At 41.2% G+C, this 20394-nt stretch overlaps 1 long non-coding RNA gene across 2 annotated transcripts; it reads right to left on the bottom strand.

Moving 5' to 3' along the window:
• Positions 1-3091: 3091 nt before the first annotated feature.
• LOC136227727 (uncharacterized) lies at positions 3092-19905 on the bottom strand. 2 transcript variants are annotated; one of them, XR_010688206.1, is made up of 3 exons: positions 19565-19905; positions 18974-19032; positions 3092-3603 (listed from the first exon to the last, which is right to left on the bottom strand). It is a non-coding gene; the product is annotated as an uncharacterized lncRNA (long non-coding RNA). The 2 variants fall into 2 exon arrangements; XR_010688205.1 differs by lacking the exon at positions 3092-3603 and adding an exon at positions 17988-18182.
• Positions 19906-20394: the final 489 nt, after the last annotated feature.

The raw sequence follows: 20394 nt of genomic DNA, 5'->3' as shown, positions 1-20394 counted from the left end.
CTATCTTATGTCTTTTGGTATCAATTGCGAATACATAAATTTTATCATCTAACACATAAATCCCATTTAATGATATTCCTGAAAAATAGAAAATCCGATTTCTATAAAACTCACAAACTTTGTTCTTTATTGAAATATGAAAGTCGTCGTCAACAAGACAGCTAATAGAAATAATGTTTTTGGATATCTCTAGAACATACAAACAGTTCCTTAATTCTATTACAAGCCTAGAGGGCAAACTTAAAACATAATCTCCAACTGCGAGCGCTGCAACTCTTGCTCTATTCCCTACTCGCAAGTTTATGCTTCCTTTCTTCAATTCCTTAGTCCGTCTTAGTTCCTGCATATTTGTACAAATATGAGATCCACATCCGGTATCCAATACCCAAGATTCAGACTGTGAAATTGTATTTATTTCAATATAGAACATACCAGATGTAGAAGCACCGTCTTTTCCCTTCTTGAGGGAGGCTAGGTACTCCTTGCATTTCCTTCTCCAATGCTTGTCTTTACCACAGAAGTGGCACTCTCCTTTGGGCTTCTTCACTTGCTTCCCCTTAGCTTTAGCGGGCATGGCCCTCTTGCCCTTCTTGGGATGTTTAGGATTGGGAGGGTTCCCTTTCCTCTTCTTTGATCCCTCAATGACAAGAGCCGGTATTGCCTTGTCTTTCTTCATATTGGGCTCAACCGTCTTGAGCATGTTTGCAAGCTCTTCAAGAGAGGTTTGCAAGTCATTCATTTGGTAGTTCATAATGAACTGTGAATAACTCTCTGGGAGGGATTGAAGAAGTAAAGTCCACATTTAGTTCATGATCCATCGCGAATCCAATACTAGAAATCTTGGTAATAAAGTCAATCATCTTGACACAATGTGTCATCACAGATGTGTCCTCTTGCATCCTGCATCGATACAACAGCTTCGATATCTCGTAGCGTTCGCACCGAGTCTGTTTCCCAAACAACTCTTTCAGGTGCGTGACAATAGAATAGGCATCCATCTCCTCATATTGCCTTTGCAATTCCGGTGTCATTGATGCAAATATGATGCATCCCGCGTGATCGTCATCGGACTTATGCTTCTGTAAGCATGGATCTCTTCGATGGGAGCATCATCAGCTGGGGTAGGGGGTATTGATGTATCAAGTACATACCCTATTTTATCGAACTTCAAAACAATTTTGAGGTTGCGATACCAGTTGGTGAATTTTGAACCATTCAACTTGTTATCAGTAAGTATATTTTGCAAATTGGTTTTAGTCATGATTTTACGAGTGTGTTTTAATTTAACCTAAGAGTGAGAAAGAGTAAATGTATGTTATTCATTTGCTTTAAAGTATATCAATCTAAAATTATAGGTCTTTTGATTTCATTTTAAATTGCTCCCACTATTTTGCCGAATTAATAGCCCTCCATATTAATTTGAAGAATTTCACAAATCCTTTAGTGAGCTAGGATCCTAACTCCTGAAATTTCACCTTGAGTTTGCTCAACAAGCTAGTCCCATTTGTTAGGTAGATTCATGTAATCAATCACATCAACAATGCGATTCCTAGGTTATTGGGTTACTAACCACATTAGTAACTAATATGTATTCATATTAATCCCAACCATATTGCCCATTAGTTTATAACAACATGAGTTTTCTCATCCAATTATCATAATCTAATTTAAGTATTACCCCATATTTGTGAAAATGATTTTTGATAATTCAAGTGTTACCATAAGACCCCGAGCTTGAGTTTACTCAACAACCCAAAGGCCCCCAGTACTGCCGGATGAATTATAATATTAGGAAGGGGCAACCGATTTTAATAACTTGCTTATTTACTTAACTTTTAATTAGCGAGGGATTTTAAGTCTCATAATCTAACCTAGTCTTGATTTGCTTTAGCATACATCAGACACATACAATTCACATTGGTGTTATGGACATATTATCTAAATTATTCCGTTGAGCCAGAAACGGAATAAAAGGTCAAACCTAGGAAAATACTAACTATTACATATTTCTCTTTAGGTCCTCCGTCTTCTCCATGGCGCCTTGAAATTACATCAATATTAATTTCTATACTACTAAAGAAAACTTCAACTAATTTGAAGGGAATTAGATGAGAGGAGAAATTACAATAGATAGTAGATAGGCAGGACACGTAGGTACTATTTTCTAAAAATACCAAAAGACTAAATAGAGGGTCCAAATATGTCCATAACTCCAAACATGCATAGACTCAATTAAATAAATTTAATTGGTTGATTACATAAATTATTTATGTAATATTTAGGTTAATCACATTAACTTGTCAAATTAACTTTCATCCAATTTTAATTCTATTAACTTTGTATCTCTTGTATCTAATCTAATCAAACTGTAGCACTTATACATTAGATTAATACAACTGTACAAAATTTTCTATTATGCATATGCCAATTAATTTGTTTTAATTCATTTAACACCTTTGATTTACAAATATCAAATAATAAGTAAAACAAACTTTTAAATAAATTTTTTTATTTGATAACCAAAAACAGAAAACTATTTATTTCTGAAACGTGTATATATATATATATATATATATATATATATATTCAAAACAATTTTATTTTTAAAAACCCTTCTTAAAAATATATATCTTCTTGGGTCGGGCCCGTGAAGAGCCCGACCATAAATTGCTGCTCCCGTCTGGTAGCAGCGTCGCGGCTGGTCGCCGCTGCCTTACGGCAGCGACGCCCAGCCGCAACCGGTTGCTGCCGCGAGGCAACAACCGTGAACAGTAGTTCGGGTTGCTGCCTCGCTGCGCAACCCGAACTACTGTTCCACCTTTTTTTTGAATATATATATATATATATATATATTAGATTTAAAATGATTTTCAGAAAAGCTTTCAAAGATTTTCTGTTTTATCTTTTAGAATTAACAAAACTATCTTTTATTAATCTAACCATAAAACAAATAGATTTTGTTACAATGATTATTAACCAAAATAATTAGGAACTTATGCATAATCAATTTTAATTAACAATTAATTAAAACTTATTATAAAAGGGAAGGAGAAAGAGATTCCAAAACCCGTTTGTCTGATTACGATGTAAACAAGGTAGATCCTCCACCCATTGAGCTTGTTATTCAATTAAAAATAAGCTAAGCTACAACTTAACTGAGTTTAAATGTAAAACTGAAAAATAATGTACTGAAAGCTAATAAAAATCTAATTGTCTAATCCTCTCGAAGAACTGAGAGCAGCTCCCTATTTATAGAGATAGGGCGAACCCCTAGGTCTCCCGGGGGTACAATGGGCATTTCGTACACTTAAAAAGAGGCTTCCAGACTAATACTTCGAGATTTCAGCAAAGGAAAGGTGTTTTTGCGCCTTTCCCCGCCTCGTCTCATCGAGACAGGCAGTGTCTCGTCGAGATGAGGACCTGTCTCGACGAGACAGGTGCCAAAATGGGGCAGAACTTTCGGTTTTTGTCTATTTTGGTCCCTGAGCTTTCGAAATATGCTCTAATGGTCCCTGACGAATTCCAAAAGTGCTTCGACGGTCCCTGAATAGTCTGGAAATGCTCCAAAAGGCTTGGGTCTGGTTCGAAAATGCTCAAATAGTCCTGAAAATACCAAAAATGCCATAAATAACGGAAAATGTTGAATTTAACTAAAAACTAACAAAACGATACTAGAATCAAATGGAAACAATCTAAAACAATCCTAAAAACACTATAAAATAGGGAGCTATCACAGTTCTACCCTCCTTAAAAGAATTTAGACCTCGAAATTTACTTACATGTATGTTCAAACAGATGCGGATATTGTTTCATCATATTTTCTTCTAGTTCCCAAGTTGCTTCTCTAAGCGACTTGTTATGACTCCACCTTACTCGTACCATAGCCATTTCTCGCCTCCTTAACTTTCAGACTTGTCTTTCTAATATCTCTATTGGCTTTTCTTTGACTGTCATATTCTTATTTACAACCTCGATCTCCTGTTCAGAAATCACATGACTCGGGTCCGACTTATATCTCCTTAGTACAAATACGTGGAACACATTGTGAATCTGGGATAGTTCACTTAGAAGATCTAACCTATATGCTAAAGGTCCAATTTATTTAGTAATTTCATAAGGTCCAATGAACCTTGGACTCAACTTTCCTCGTCTCCCAAAACGCACTATCCCCTTCCATGGCGATACCTTTAGAAATACTTTGTCCCCAACTTCATACTCCATTCCCTCCTGTGTTGATCTGCATAAGTTTTATGTCGTTCCTGAGCTGCTTTAAGACTCTTTTTCACCACATCTATCTTCTCCACCGTTTCCTGAACTAACTCGGGTCCTTCTAACTGTCTCATACCCTCAACATCCCAACAAACTGGACTTCTACAAGGTCTCCCATAAAGTGCTTCATAGGGTGCCATACCAATACTACTATGGAAGCTATTATTATAAGAAAATTCAATCAACGGCAAGTACATGTCCCAATTGCCCTGAAAGTTAAGTACACAAGCTCGCATCATGTCCTCCAAAGTCTGAATTGTCCTCTCTGACTGTCCATCTGTTTGAGGATGAAAAGATGTACTAAAATTTAGCTTTGTTCCCATAGCTAGCTGCAAACTACCCCAAAATCGGAAGGTAAATCGAGGATCTCTGTCTGACACAATAGAGATAGGTATGCCATGTAGTCTCACTATCTCAGCAACATACATCTTAGCTAATTTGTCCATTGGATCAGTCTTTCGCATCGGCAAGAAATGAGCAGACTTTGTCAATCGATCCACAATTATCCAGATATTGTCATGCTTCCTTCTAGTCCTTGGTAACCCAACTATAAAGTCCATAGTAATCCGCTCCCACTTCCATTCTGGTATAGTTAAAGGCTTTAACTTCGCAACAGGAGCTTGATGTTCTATCTTAACCTGTTGACAAGTCAAACACTTGGAAACAAATTCAGCTACATCTTTCTTTAAAGTAGGCCACCAATAATAGGATCTTAAATTCCTATACATCTTAGTCATACCAGGATGCATATTATAAGGAGCATTGTGTCCTTCCTTCAAGATCTCAAGTCTCAAATTTTCCACATCTGGCACGCATATTCGGTTTCCCATCACTATTAATCTATTTTCCTCAATTGTAATGTCGGGCCTCTTGCCCTGTTTCACTCTCTCATACATTTTCTGTAAGAAGGGATCTTGCATCTATGTCAACCTAATTCTCTCCCTCAAGTCCGGTTTCAGTTGTAAGGTAGCCATAAGTCCGGTCACCTCATCAACTCTCAAATGTACATCCATGGATCTCAGCTCCACTAAAGGATTAATGCTAGACAACATGCCAAAATTCCTTCTACTCAAGGCATCTGCAACCACATTAGCCTTTCCTGGGTGGTAATCTATCGTGCAGTCATAGTCTTTTAATAGCTCAATCCATCTTTTCTGCCTCAAATTCAGTTCCCTCTGAGTGAGAATGTATTTCAGACTCTTATGATCGGTGAGAATCTGAAACGTCTCCCCGTACAAATAGTGTCTCTATATCTTTAAGGCATGAACTATTGCTGCTAACTCCAAGTCATGTTAGGATAATTCTTCTCATGAGGCCTTAATTTCCTAGAAGCATAAGCTATCACCTTTCCGTTTTGCATTAGAACACATCCCAACACTTGACCAGAAGCATCGGTGTACACAACAAATCCTCCACCCTCAGATGGTAACACAAGGACTGGATTTGATGTCAATCACTTTTTCAATTCATCAAAACTCTCTTGACACTTCTCATTCCACTGAAATGCAGCTCCTTTTTCAGCAATTTAGTTAAAGGCGCTGCAATTAACGAAAATCCTTCGACAAATCTTCTGTAGTAACCAGCCAAACCAAGAAAACTTCTCACCTCAGTTATATTATTGGGTGCTTCCCACTCTATAACTGCCTTTACCTTTGAAGGATCAAGTCTAACACCTTCACCAGATACCACATGGCCTAAGAATACTACTTTGATAACATCGGGATATTATCCAAGGGATCAAAGAGGATATTTACCAAAACGACCACGTATCAGAACAACCTGAGAGGCAATGGCGTATCAAACAAGACATCCGGATGGCGGATCACCTAGGCTCCGCCACACGAGATCCATAGTCAAACCTGTGGGAGACCCGCCATCATGCCTCGATTCGCCCTCCAAACGGTTGAGCCGATTCCCAATAAAGACAATTAATGGACCGTTAATGAGCTAACGGCCACTCTTAAAGGAGATCCGTAACTGCCATTAATGGAGACTTTCTGGTTACTGGGAGTTACGATCATATGACTATAAATATCTTGCACCCCAAGCTATTGAGGTACACATTCATTCTCTTCCTTAAACCCTACTTTGTCAATATAGTTTATTCTCCTTTTTCCATACTGACTTTGGCATCAGAGCTTCCCCCCGTCGAACCCAACGACGCCCTCACAGGGAAGAAAGCTGATCGGAAATTCATCACTAGTTATCAATTGGTGCGGTGAACGTGGATTCCTAACCTAATAAGGATTTTGTTCACATTTTAAACATGACAAGCGGAGGGTCCAATCCCTCAACAGGAACATCAATACCACCCATAACACCATCAACTAATCCTGTTACGAACGCTGGCCGCGTTGATCCTGATGCACCAACCGTGCATGGAGAGGGAAGCATGTCACCTGACTCTTTCATTGAAATCTGCGTGGGATCCATCGGAAGAGAGCATGGACCTGCCATGGAGAGTCGACTAAGGTCTTACCTGACAATTCCCCCATTCACCCTCCATCGTCCTCCTCCAACTCCTACGCCATCACAATGGCAGAATACTCTCATAGGACCCAATGCTCGTGACTCGTCGTTTTTTCTTTCTCACCTTGCGGACTCCACAGTTGTTAATCCAGTGCTCGCTAGTAGCCAACCGTTGAATCGAAGGCTGTTTTCTGAGATACCAGAAGGGAGTCAAAGGAATGATCTATCTCTTCCTAGGGGCACCGCAAACCCTGGGATCACCATTGGCAGTTAGGAGGGTCGGAGGCACAAGAAGCGTAAGAAGACGCATGGAAAGGAGCGATCTCAATCCCCTTCTCGTCCTAGGCGTAGATCACCCCGGCGAGGTAGATCTCCTCCAACATCTGACTGAAGGCGAAGCGAGCGGCAAGCTGGGTCACCTCGACAGGATAGGCAACACCCGCCACCAAACCAAGGAGAAAATAGGCGAGCTCCTCCAAGCGGACGTGGCGGAGGTGGTAGAAGGTCACCATCGGATTCATCATCCGACTCTAGCTCTTCGTCTTCTCAGAGTAGACCTCCAAGCAGAAGGAGTCCTAGGGAGGATCGAGGTACTATGGCGGAGCAGATCAGAGCCGAGGTACGTCGTCAGAACGAGGAGAATGCCAAGCATAACTCATTCGCCAACCGTGATTCGCCTTTCACTGCGTGGATCGAGGCTGAGGAAACTGAGAGGCACTTCAAGATTCCCAACATCCAAGTCTACTCAGGTGAGGATAATCCTGAGGCCCATGCAAGAAAGTATCGCATGTCGCTCGGCCTTATTCGGGCCAGTGAGGCAGTGCTGTGTCGGATGTTCATCACTACGCTCAAAGGTCCTGCCTACGACTGGTTCTAGTCCCTTCCCCCAGGATCGATAAACAGCTGGGATCAGTTAAGTCGAGAATTTTGTGCAAAATTCGCCGGATGCATTCCTCCCGTGGTTAAATCGCGAAAGCTCTTTGAATTAAAACAAAAAGAGAATGAACCCCTTCGGGAGTATGTCGACAATTTCAACAAGTTGTGTATCCGTATTGTTGATGTGGATGTCTCCATGGCAGTAGAAGCGCTGGTGAAAAACACAACATGTAAAAGCTTACAAGATGATTTAATCAGAAATAAACCGAGGAATATGACAGAGCTGATAGAAAGATGCAAGGATTTCATGGAGGTTGACGACATCCGCAGAGAGTACACTCCACCCAAGAGAGACAAAGGCGAATCTCATAGATGAGACAAGGAAAAGCTCCCTGATTCGTCATCCCGAGGTAGGCGAAGAGGATCTAGGAACAAATCCGCATACATACCAACGTTTACACCGTTAAATGCCTCCAAGAGTGAAGTGCTAATGTGGATAGAGAATAGGCAGCACAAGCGGAGTATTTCATACCCCGAACCAAAAGGAGGGGAGTACACCAACACGGGGAAAAATCCCAAAAATTATTGCAAGTACCACCGGAGGAATGGTCATGAGACGGATGCATGCTGGGAGTTGGCCAGGGAGATAGAAAGGCTTATCGAAAGGGGAAAGTTGGACAGGTTCGTTCAAAATGATAACAAGAAAGGAGACGGTGATAAACCAAGAGATGATCTGAGAAAGAAGGCGAAAGGAGTCATTAATGTCATAGCGGGCGGACCAGGATATCAACCTGCGATAAAGAAGACAAAAACCACTGCTCTTGACAGGATGTCACTCAACCGCCCTTTCGTGGATGTAGGCCCAGAGGTTCCTCCTCACGCAGATGCTCTGGTCATCACCATGATGGTGGAGGGATGGGAAATGAAAAGAGTAATGATCGACACTGGCAGTTCATGCAACATCATTACAAGAGGGGCATTCGCCAAGCTCAAGATCGATCCTATCCACGTGGAGACCACCATCGTAGACATCCTGGGAGTAACAAGACACACAATCCAGATGAAAGGGTAGGTAATGTTGGAATGTGAGTTGGCAGATGAAGATCAAGTCTGGAAGGGAGATCTGGAGTTCTCCATTATGGATGGTAAGTTGGCTTATAATGTCATCTTGGGATGACCTTTCATCTCAGAGGCGGCTGCTCTCATATCCATTCGCCATTTAACCATGTACATCCATACTGCCAAGGGAGGAGTAATGGTTAAAGGGAATCAAAAAGTTGCTCAGGAGACATATTCGGCATCCTTGACGATTCGCCCACAGTCTAAGGATGATAAAGAGGAGGAACTTGTCACAATGGCCCTGGGAGATACAGAGATGTTTCTTTGGCAAATGGAAAGCAGGTATGAATAGCTAAAGGGTTAACAAATGATATTAAGGCAGATATTACGAAGGTTCTCCTCGAGTCGGAAGATGTCTTCGCATGGAAGGATGAGATCCTCCCAGGGATTAGTCCGGATGTGATTACTCATAAACTTAATATCACCGAGGATGCGGTCCCGATAGCACAAAAACGGAGGAATCATGGTCCTGAGAGATAGAAGGTGATTGAGGAAGAGATTTATAAACTCAAGAAGGCGGACGCCATCGAGGAAGTAATTTATACGCAATGGCTAGCGAATGTTGTACTAGTAAAAAAGGCGGGCGGATCATACCGCATGTGTATTAATTTCACGGATCTCAATAAAGCTTGTCCCAAAGACAACTACCCTTTACCGTGTATTGATATCTTAGTAGACGGAACTGCAGGACACGCCATGTATTCCTTCACTGATGTGAAGTCGAGCTATCACCATATCCCGATGGAGCCATCTGACAGGATCAAAACTTCGTTCGTAACACACCAAACGACCTATTGCTTTAAGGTCATGCCCTTTGGACTCAAAAATGCAGGTGCAACTTACCAGCGGATGATGAATAAAATATTCGAAGGGAGAAAATGTGATAACTTTTCTGTCTATGTAGATGATATGATCATCAAGAGTACCGCCGTGGAGAAGCATGCAGATGACATAAGGGAAGTCCTTGGGGTCCTTCGACAGCACAATATTAAATTGAATCCAGAGAAATGCACCTTTGGGGCGACTTATGGAAAATTCTTGGGATTCATGATCAGTCAGAAAGGGGTAAGTCCAAATCCAGACAAAATTCAAGCTGTTCTGGATATGAAGACGCCACAAAATGTCAGAGAGGTACAACGTCTTAATGGGCGTATCATAGCCTTGGGCGGGTTCATTTCATGCTCAGCTCGTAGATGCCTACCCTTTTATGAAATGATCAAAAAACAGAAGGCATTTGAGTGGAATGAAGATTGTAAGCAAGCTTTCGAAGGAATCAAGCGCTTCCTCACAGAACCTCCCCTGATGAGCAGACCATTGAAAGGTGAGAATCTTTACATGTATGTCTCTGTTACAGATAAAGTAGTTTGTACTGTCATGATAAGGGAAGAAGACGGCCAGCAGTATCCGATCTATTATGTGAGCAAAGTTTTAAAAGACGCCGAAACGCGATATTCGAAATTGGATAAAATGGCACTGGCCGTTGTCACCACTTCGATTCTCCTTAGACCATATTTCCAAGCTCATACAGTCATTGTCCGCACTAGTATACCCATGAGGAAAGTACTGCAAAAGCCAGAGACTTCAGGGAGATTGATGGAATGGGCAATCCGCCTGGGAGAGTTTGATGTCCGTTATGAAGGTAGATCAGCCCTGAAAAGCCAAGTCTTGGCAGACTTTGTGAATGAATTCACTGAAGAAGGCGTGAATCTCCCCAAATCTAAGGTTGAAGAATGGACGATGTACACTAATGAGGCTTCTTCCGTTGAGGGTGCAGGGATAGGCATCGTGATCAAAGGGCCGCATTATATAAAACTACATTATGCAGCAAAATTAGACTTTCCCGCAACAAACAATGCAGCGGAGTATGAGGCCTTAATATTGGGGCTACGCCTGTTGAAGGAGATTACACCCGAGCGGATCGTGATCTATAGCGATTCTAAGCTCATGGTCAATCAGGTAATCAAGAACTTTGAAGTGAAAGATGACATCCTGGCTAAATATGTAGAAGAGGTCAAAACGCTGCTGAGCTACCTCGAGAACAAGGAAACCAAATGGGAGCTAGTCCATGTGCCTCGAGGATCAAACACAGAAGCTGACCATCTCGCCAAACTGGCTTCTAGCAAGGAGCAATGGGCGGACCTACAATGCCCGTTCGAAGTCAAGACGGCGCCAGCATTTGTCTCAGAAGCTGTATCTCTTTTGACATCTGTTGAAAGCGATTGGAGATCACCTATCCGCCAGTATCTTGCAGATGGAACTTTGCCTCAAGACAAAGAAGAAGCTCGGCGGACGGTAAGAAAAGCTGCTTATTTCTCCTTAATAAATGATTGCCTATACAGAAAATCTTTTGGACATCCCTGGTTGAAGTGTGTCATGACGGAAGAGGGATAACAGATCCTCAAAGAACTACACGAGGGTACTTGCGGAGCTCATGAAGCATCCGCCTCCATTTTGAAAAAGTCTAGACTAGCAGGATTTTATTGGCCCACGGCGGAACTTGATGCTCAAAGACTAGTAGAATCCTGTCACAATTTCCAGGTTCATGCAAATGAATCCCACACGGCTAAGAATCTTCAAAGGCCCATCATCAAAGGGCGACCCTTTGCAGTGTGGGGAATCGACATTGTCGGTCCCTTTCCTCCTACCAAAAGACAAAGAAGGTATGTGGTAGTAGTTGTGGATCACTTTACGAAGTGGGTAGAGGCCGAGGCTGTCTCATCTATAAATACAGAACGGATGGTCGAGTTTGTCAGAGACAACATAGTTGGAAGATTCGGAGTTCCCCACACAATTATTACTGACAATGGGACGCAGTTCAATTGTGGAGAGTTCAGAACATTTTGCGAAATTCAAGGCATTCAAAATAGGTTCGCCTCCGTTTACTACCCCCAATCCAACGGGATGACCGAGGTAACAAATCGAACGATTGTCAAGGGCATAAAAAAGAGACTGGGAGAGCATAATAAAAAGTGGGCGGATCACCTCATGAATGTCCTATGGGCATACAGAACCACTCCTCGAACTGCGACCGGCGAATCACCATTCGCCCTTACTTATGGAGTTGAAGCTGTGATCCCCATCGAGATCCAGATTCCTAATGACAGAGTCTTGTTTTACTGCGAAGACAGGAATGACCAAAGGTTAAAAGAAATTCTTGACCAATTAGAAGTAACACGAGAGAAAGCGTATGTGCGAATGGCCGCCTATAAACAGAGGATTGCAGCCTATCACAACAAACACGCCAAACTCGTGGACTTAAACCCAGGAGATCTTGTACTCTGAAAGGCGGACAAAATTCAGTCTTTGGAAGGCAAAGGAAAGTTGGGAGTCACTTGGACGGGGCCATATAAAATTTCCACCAAAATTAGACCTGCCACTTTCGAGATACAAGATATGGAGGGAAATACATTGCCACGGACGTGGAACATCCAGAACCTCCGCAAATATTTCGCCAGAAAGTAAAATGTAACCAAGGTCTTGAGTACTCTTTTTCCTTTAGTAAGTTTTTATCCCATGTGGTTTTTCTTATTAAAGGTTTTAACGAGGCTCACGCATAAGACCAATCCGTTGTAATAAAGTGCATCGCCATTTAATAAAAAGCAATGTTCATCTTGCAAATTATTTCTTTGAGTACTTTTCTTGCAATAATATAAATATTCCAGATTCAAAAAAAGGGGAGGTAACAAATGCATTCCCACAAGTAGAATAATGCTATCATGACATAACTACTTTCTCCTCAAAGAGAGGAGAACAATCTCAACGGCGGATCAATTCACCTCAAAGATAGGAAACAATTGATCCCCGTCAGAGATAGAGTTAAAAAATTTCTCAGACGTGAGATCTTTACACTCTCACACACTCTTTCCAAAGAAGAGTTCAAAGTCCTAGTGGCGGATCGATTCACCTCAAAGATAGGAAGCCAATCGATCGCTTAAGGCAGCTTAACTTCCTCTAAAGGAATAAAAGCTCTAAGCCTTCACAAAGGCTCACACTCCGGGGTATGGCTGGCCACCTACCTCGAACCAACAGAACAAACCCTAAAACCCATAAATTTACTTGCTGAAAGATATAAAGCGTAAAGTAAAGATAAATGGTTGCAAAAAGGATTAAAATAAATTGTACTCAGTTACATTTACAAAACTAAACATTTATAGGAGTGTCCTCCTTAGCATCTTTCTCACTAGATGCGCTCTACAGTAATGGTTCCTTCCTGAGGAACCGTACAATCAACTATCAAATCCTTATTCTTGTCACCCGCCCCCTGGGATGCTTTGCCGAGGTCCTCTGATTCGAGATCGACAAGGGGTTTACTCTCTTCGGCGGATCCACTAATCACCTTTCGAATGTGATCGCGGATGAAGTCCTTGACGTTTGGGATCTTGCGATACTTAAGACAGTACCCAACCTCCGGGACCACGTACTCCGAATCCACAAAGTTGATCTCAGGATAGGCGAGCCTGACGTACGCCATGATCCATTCTCCATAAAAGTAAGCACGTTCTCCCGCCAGGATCTCCGCATTTAGCAAGGCAGCCTCATGATTCTTAGCATCCTCCTCCATCTCGTCCAGCCTCTCCTTTAGACGGTGGATCTCTGCGTCCTTGCTCTCATTCATGGCAATGGCGGCTGCGACATTCGTATTGGCAACGGAAACCTCTTTCTCAAGCCTTTTTATGGTCGCTTTATCCGCCACCCCTTGTAAGAGATCCGCCTCCATGGCACGCATATGCGTATACGCCTGTCAAAACAAAATACGATATGAGGAACAAAGTCTCCTTCTAGAAATCACTCTTTCATCCAAAAATGTGAAATTAACTCACCAAGAGGAGATCTCTCTTTCCCATTTTTGCATGAGCTGATCCGGAGAACTTGTTCTGATTCTCTTGCACTTCGCCAAGTTGGCCGAGGGCCTCGTCAAGATCATTGATAACAGATTCGTTCCTCAAAGATCCTTTATCGCCATACTTGGCAAGTCAGTAGCCTCCCAAGTCGGGCTTCACCACCTATGCAAGAGTTGAAAGGCAGAAGTCAAGATCCAAGTAAGTAGAGAGAAGAGGGTAAAGTAAACATACCTGCTCTGGTCCTGCCATTGGCTGTTCAGTTCTCATGGCATCCGCCAGCAACTTTCCACCACTGGAAGTTACCAATCTCTTCCTCTTCGGCGGAGGAGGATCCATAATATCATCGGTCGGACGCTTCCCCGAACTCTTATGAGGATCCGCTACCTGCTTATCTTTCCGGGCCTCTTCATCCTTCTGTTTTCCGTGCATCTCTACAAGAGCACGACTTGCCTCAGACAAACCCCTGACAAGGGAGCAAGAAATAATAATCAAAAGGAAAGAACAAAAGTACCTTCATCAAATTGATAAAACTTTGCATAAGTAATTCCATTCTCTTTGCGGAGGATCAGGGGAATGTCATTCATCATAAATTCCAGAGCACCAGCGTATGTCCAAGCATCTGCCTTGATGCTATTCATGAGATCCACCACCTTTTCGTCGATGTCTGTCAGTATAGGTAGATCTCCAGCCATATGCAAAGGGTTGGCATTCCAAACCGAGGGGAATCCCAGAGGTTCATCCTCTTTCACCTTAATGAAGAAAATTTTTTCGTCCCAGAGATGGACGTTCGACATCTTCCCACAGAATGGCGAATAGGTTTTGAATTTGGCAAATGTATAGAAAGACTCGGATTTCCGCTTCGTAGGTTTATGAAGGGACCGAAAGACTCGAGGATTACAGACGACCCCCAGGTTTGAAGCCAAATAACAGTCTAAAGCTACATCTAACCAACCATTTGGATGCAGTTAGCAGACAGTGATCCCAAAATACGCCAGGATATCCGCCATCATCTTAGGAAGAGAAAGACGGAACCCTCTCTCCACATGGCAACTGTACACGGACAGATATCCTACAGGCGGACAGGCGGGTCTCTGGTGTTCAGCCGCCAACTCAGTCTCGTAGTTCTTGATCCACGGATAGCGATCCGCCAAATCAGCTAGATCTGCGGTGCTCATACAAGACGGAGTAGACTCCGCACGAGGCGCCTTTTTCTTAATTGAGACTGAGGAAGAAGCCTCCATCCCAGAAAATCTCCTAGAATCTATCGCCGGAGTAACACAAGTCGCGGCGTGAGAAAAATTCTGAGTTTTAACCCGACGAGTTCTACGATTCCTACTCTCCCTCACCGAGTTACATAAATCCCAGCTAGACGTATTTTCATAAGAACTCGAACTATCAGAAGAAGTAGTCCAACTAATTTGAGTTCCGAAGGAAGTGGAGGTCAGATTAAACAGTTCAGTAGTAGAACCAGATGAAGAACTCATAAAAACCTAGAAAACAAGGCGGAAAGATTTACTTACATGAAAACGGGAAGCTTTGAAGGTTTTTGATTCTAGAAAACGCTCCGCCGAAGCTCGAACGAAAATGTGGGGAAAATAAAAAATGAATCGGAAAAAGGAAGAGAGAGGTTGAGGAAGGCATTACTTCTTACCTCGAGCAGCGTGCATGGGACACCTGTCACTCCATGAGTGGCCTTAAACCGAGTGACCATCAATATGGTTCATCCTGACGGCACGCGAAGAAGCTTAAAAGCCCTAAAGGACTTTAAAGGAACTTTGGGGGGGCTTCTGATAACATCGGGATATTATCCAAGGGATTAAAAAGGATATTTACCAAAACAACCACGTATCAGAACAACCTGAGAGGCAATGGCGTATCAAGCAAGACATCCGGATGGCGAATCACCTAGGCTCCGCCACACGAGATCCATAGTCAAACCTGTGGGAGACCCGCCATCATGCCTCGATTCGCCCGCCAAACGGTTGAACCGATTCCCAATAAAGACAATTAATGGACCGTTAATGAGCTAACGGCCACTCTTAAAGGAGATCCGTAACCGCCATTAATAAGGCATTAATGGAGACTTTCTGGTTACTGGGAGTTACGATCACATGACTATAAATAGCTTGCACCCCAAGCTATTGAGGTACACATTCATTCTCTTCCTTAAACCCTACTTTGTCAATATAGTTTATTCTCCTTTTTCCATACTGACTTTGGCATCGGAGCTTCCCCCCGTCGAACCCAACGACGCCCCCACAGGGAAGAAAGCTGATCGGAAATTCATCACTAGTTATCATACTTGGTCCATCCAGAACTCACACTTACTAAGCTTAGCATACATTTATTGTTCTTTCAGGATGTGCAACACTATCCTCAAATGTTGCTCATGTTCTTCCATTGTTCGCGAGTAAACCACTATATCATCAATGAAAACGACAACAAAACGGTCTAGATATGGCTGGAAGGTCTTGTTCATCATCGCCATAAAAGCTGCAGGTGCATTTGTAAGTCCAAATGACATTACAAGATATTCAAAGTGACCATACCTTGTGCGAAAAGCAGTTTTTGGAATATCAGAATCTGCCACCCTCAACTGCCAATAGCCTGATCTTAGGTCAATCTTAGAGAAGCAGTGTGCTCCCTTCAACTGATCAAGAAGATCGTCAATTCGGGGCAAAGGATACTTGTTTTTAATTGTTACCTGGTTTAACTACCTATAATCAATACACAACCTCATGCTTCCATCTTTCTTCTTGACAAACAAGGCAGGTGCATCCCAAGACGAAGTGCTAGGTCTCACAAATCCTTTCTACAATAACTCCTCTAATTGCTTCTTCAACTCATGTAGCTCAACTGGTGCCATTCGGTACAGTGCAATGGATATAGGAGGAACTCCTGGTATGGTCTCAATAGTGAAGTCTACCTCCCTATTAGGTGGTAGTCCAGGAAGATCATCTAAAAATACTTCAGGAAACTCCCTCACTATAGGGATAGCTTTTAATTTTGTACCCTCAACTCTTGTAGCAATAATGTGTGCCAAGAAGGCTTCATTCCCCTCTCTAATCCACCGGAAAGCCTGAACTGCTGACACTAGACACGAAGGCACTATTGAGCTTTCTCCCATGAATAACACCCTATTATCCTCATCCATACCCAATGTTACCTCTTTAGTATAACAATCAACTACTGCCCTATAATGTGACAACCAATCCATGCCCAAGATCACATCAAACTCATTAAAATCTAAAATAGTTAAATTAGCTGGAAATTCTTTCTCACTCACTATTATAGGACAATTTTGTACAACCTTATTCACTACTACACTATCCCTAGTTGGCATTTGTACCCTCAAATCATAACCTAGAGACTCTACCTTCCCAGACACTTTCAAAGTAAATATAGATGTCATGTATGAATGGGTTGACCCCAAGGTCTATTAGTACAAAAGCAGGAGTATCAAAGATAGTAATCGTACCAGATATCACATCAGATGCAGTTGGTGCTTCATTTCTGGTCATTTTAAAAACTCTCGGATTAGGTTGTGTTTGAGCCCGAGCACCTGTTATGACATTTTTTCCACCACTAGGATTTGATCCACGACCTCTACCTCGACCTCTACCAGCTCTAGTTGTGTTGTCTACTGTGTTGCCTCTTCCTACAACTTGAGATAAAGCCAATCTACCAGCCCCGTGGCATATGGACACTCATTTTTATAATGGCCCAACTCACCGCATCCAAAGCATGTAATCTTCTGAGTTCCCCAACACTCTCCCCTATGATGTCTTCCACAAGTATCACAAGCAGGAGTGGAATCTGACCTTGCACTTCCACTAAAAGAACTCCCTAATTCCATACCAAATCCTTTATTTCCCCCCACAGATGGTGAGCTATAGGTGCTCTGTCCACCTAAACTCTGACCAGCACTCATAGATCTACTACCCCCAAATCTACCTCATCCTCTATAGCTACTACTAGTCTGAGAAAAATTGCTCCTTCCACCAGAAAAGGACTGTGAACCACCCCTTTTGGTTGATCGAATCTGCTCCCCTTGACCCTCATATCTAGCCCTCTTAGCTGCCAAAACTTGCTTCTTCTTATTAAGAGCCTTCTCAACTCTAATAGCTGTCTGATAGATCGAATACTACCTTAAACAACCGAAGGTATAGTACCTAAGTCAAGCCACTCCGAATTCACCAAAAAATCATCAACAAAATTGTAGCGAGAACGCTTATCCTGATGATCAAAACCCAATCTGTCCGCCACCGATGGAATGATACACCTATCTGTTTAGAAATTGAGCGTTGATGTAACCCTCATCCCGGTCACATTAAAAATATATAGAAACTCAAGTATTTATCATTATTAATCATAGACATCCAAGTAACTAATAAAGTCTCCTCATTTATTTTTGGCTATCAACAACCATAATCAATGAACCAAGCCAACACTATTTAATCAATAACATTAAATTCGACCTAACAAATAGTAAAATAAAATCCTAAATATGACAATGAAAACGCGAATGGGAATGATATGTTGTGTTGGCCAACCTGAATGCATGATATAATTGGAAATCTAACAAGTAGGAGAACCTCTGAACCTAGCCTGAAAAATGTGGCAAAGGGTGAGTTGCCTACTCAATAAACATAATTACATGTATATATATAATTGTATTCTCCTACTCAATAAATCTAATTTAATCAATCAATCACTGATATATATAACTACAATAACTCAAACATGACACACTTTACTACCGATGATAACTCTAAAGCTTATTATGTTCTTTTTAAGGGCCCAGCTAAACTTAAGTTAAATATGTCCAATGGTCTCATGGTTAAGCAATTCATCAAAATATGTATGCGTTATCGTCTACTCTTTCAAGACACACAATAAAAAATATATATTGTAATATTTTCATAACGGTACTGTTATCGTCTACTCTTGCAAGACACAGTACCAAGCTCGTCCCTTAATTAAATACCGTCCTATCGTCTCCTCTTTCAAGACAGGTGCCCGTGATAACAATATTAATAAACCTTCAGACCATTGTACACATTCACTCAAGCTAGCAATTTACATTCTATGCTAACGGATTATCGTTTTCTCACCGTCCACCAAAACACAGGCACCACAAGCCAAAGTACTCCTAATTTATAAAAAGGAACCATCTGCTTAATTCCCTTTGCACTCACAGCAAGTCACTTTTAAAATCAAAACTTAAATCAAACATAGTATACAAGTGTTTCAATTAAAGCTAATAATACCAACAGACTCGTGGTGAAATATTTGGAAAATAAACATACAATGCAGCACATGCCAACATAATATTACACCAATTGCAATATATAACTAATTAGGTCGAGTACATATATAAATATAATAATCACGTTTACCTTTCGTCCAAGGAGCTAATTAAATTTTTCGGGTTCGTATTGACCTGTCACTTGCTCCCCTATAAATATAGAAGTTCTATAAATAAATAAACAAAATATGTTTATACAATGATAGACGCGTATCAAATTTGAGAAAACAATAAGTCCTTATCTTATATTGCATGCAGTGAATGGAAGGTTTAAAGCTTCCAATTTATTCTAACCCTTCTACTTATTTCTTCCTATTTCTGCCAAAAAAACGAAAGTGAAAAGGGTCTTTATTTGTGGTAAATAAAATTATATGGTGTGAACTCAATTTAATTAAATTTATAAACTCCATAGTTGACATCCACTTAATTAATATCTATCCTAACATGTCATTCCTAAAGAAATCTATTTACTGATTTGTTCCCAAGGTTTCAAATTTCCATTTTCTAGGATCTTCCCCAGAACTTCAATACATAATATCTAACATAAAAACTAAATTGTAGCATCACTTAGGTTCTAACATATTTCGATTTAGATCTGAAATTTAACCTCTAAAAATTAAATTTTCATAACAGTCTAGGAACCGGGAGAAAAAGAAGGTAAAATCTATCCGAAAACGCTCACCGGAGTTTCACCGGAGTGCGGTGGTCGATCATCGGAATTGTTAGAAGCTTGAACCGAGACTACCACGAGATAGCAAACATTCAGGAGAGATTAAAAATACCATTCTTTCACTATTAGAGCCAATTAAAAGGTCAGGATCTAACACGTTTTCGGTGATAAATGCCCGCTCCGATCACCCCACTTTTCGGTCAGAAAAATTGCAATAGTGATCTCAAAATCTTCCTCACGAAGTAAGAAATCTAATGGTAGAATTTTCGTTTCCAGAAATTGCTGAAATAATGAGTTATGAAGAAAATTATGGTAGAAAAAAAATAGAAAAAACTTTAAGAAGATGAATAGAAGTTTTCCTTTTTCCCCACAACCTCTCTCCCGTAAATCCCAAAATCAAAAAGATAATAATAATAATAATAATGGATGGTCCCCACTATTTCATTTAATTAATGCTTGTTTTTCTATTAATTTTATTTTAATTTTATTTTACTTTTATTATTATTTATGGTAGAAAAAAAAACTTTGGATGTTACAGTTGAAGACTGGCCAATCCCCCAAAAGGTCTAGTCCCAATGGATAAATAAACAAACTTACAAGAAGACCAAATCGAGGAAGGAGCAATGGTAGCTTTAGGCAAACCAGAGACAGCCAGCAATCTATACTTCATTAGAGAAATAGCTAGACTGGTGCCTTGAATTAATTCCCAACACATCTTACCCAAGAGAGCCTGGTTAAAGATCCTAAAGTCCTTAATGCCCAAACCTCCACCCTCCAAACTTTTGCAACAAGTCTGCTTAGGAACCATGATTAGCTTCCTCTGATCAATACAACCCGTCCAA

This window comes from Euphorbia lathyris, chromosome 4 (assembly GCF_963576675.1).
Source record: "Euphorbia lathyris chromosome 4, ddEupLath1.1, whole genome shotgun sequence".
Lineage (NCBI taxonomy): Eukaryota > Viridiplantae > Streptophyta > Magnoliopsida > Malpighiales > Euphorbiaceae > Euphorbia > Euphorbia lathyris.
The sequence above is the reverse complement of the archived record's forward strand: the minus strand, read 5'-3'. Positions and strand labels throughout refer to the sequence as shown.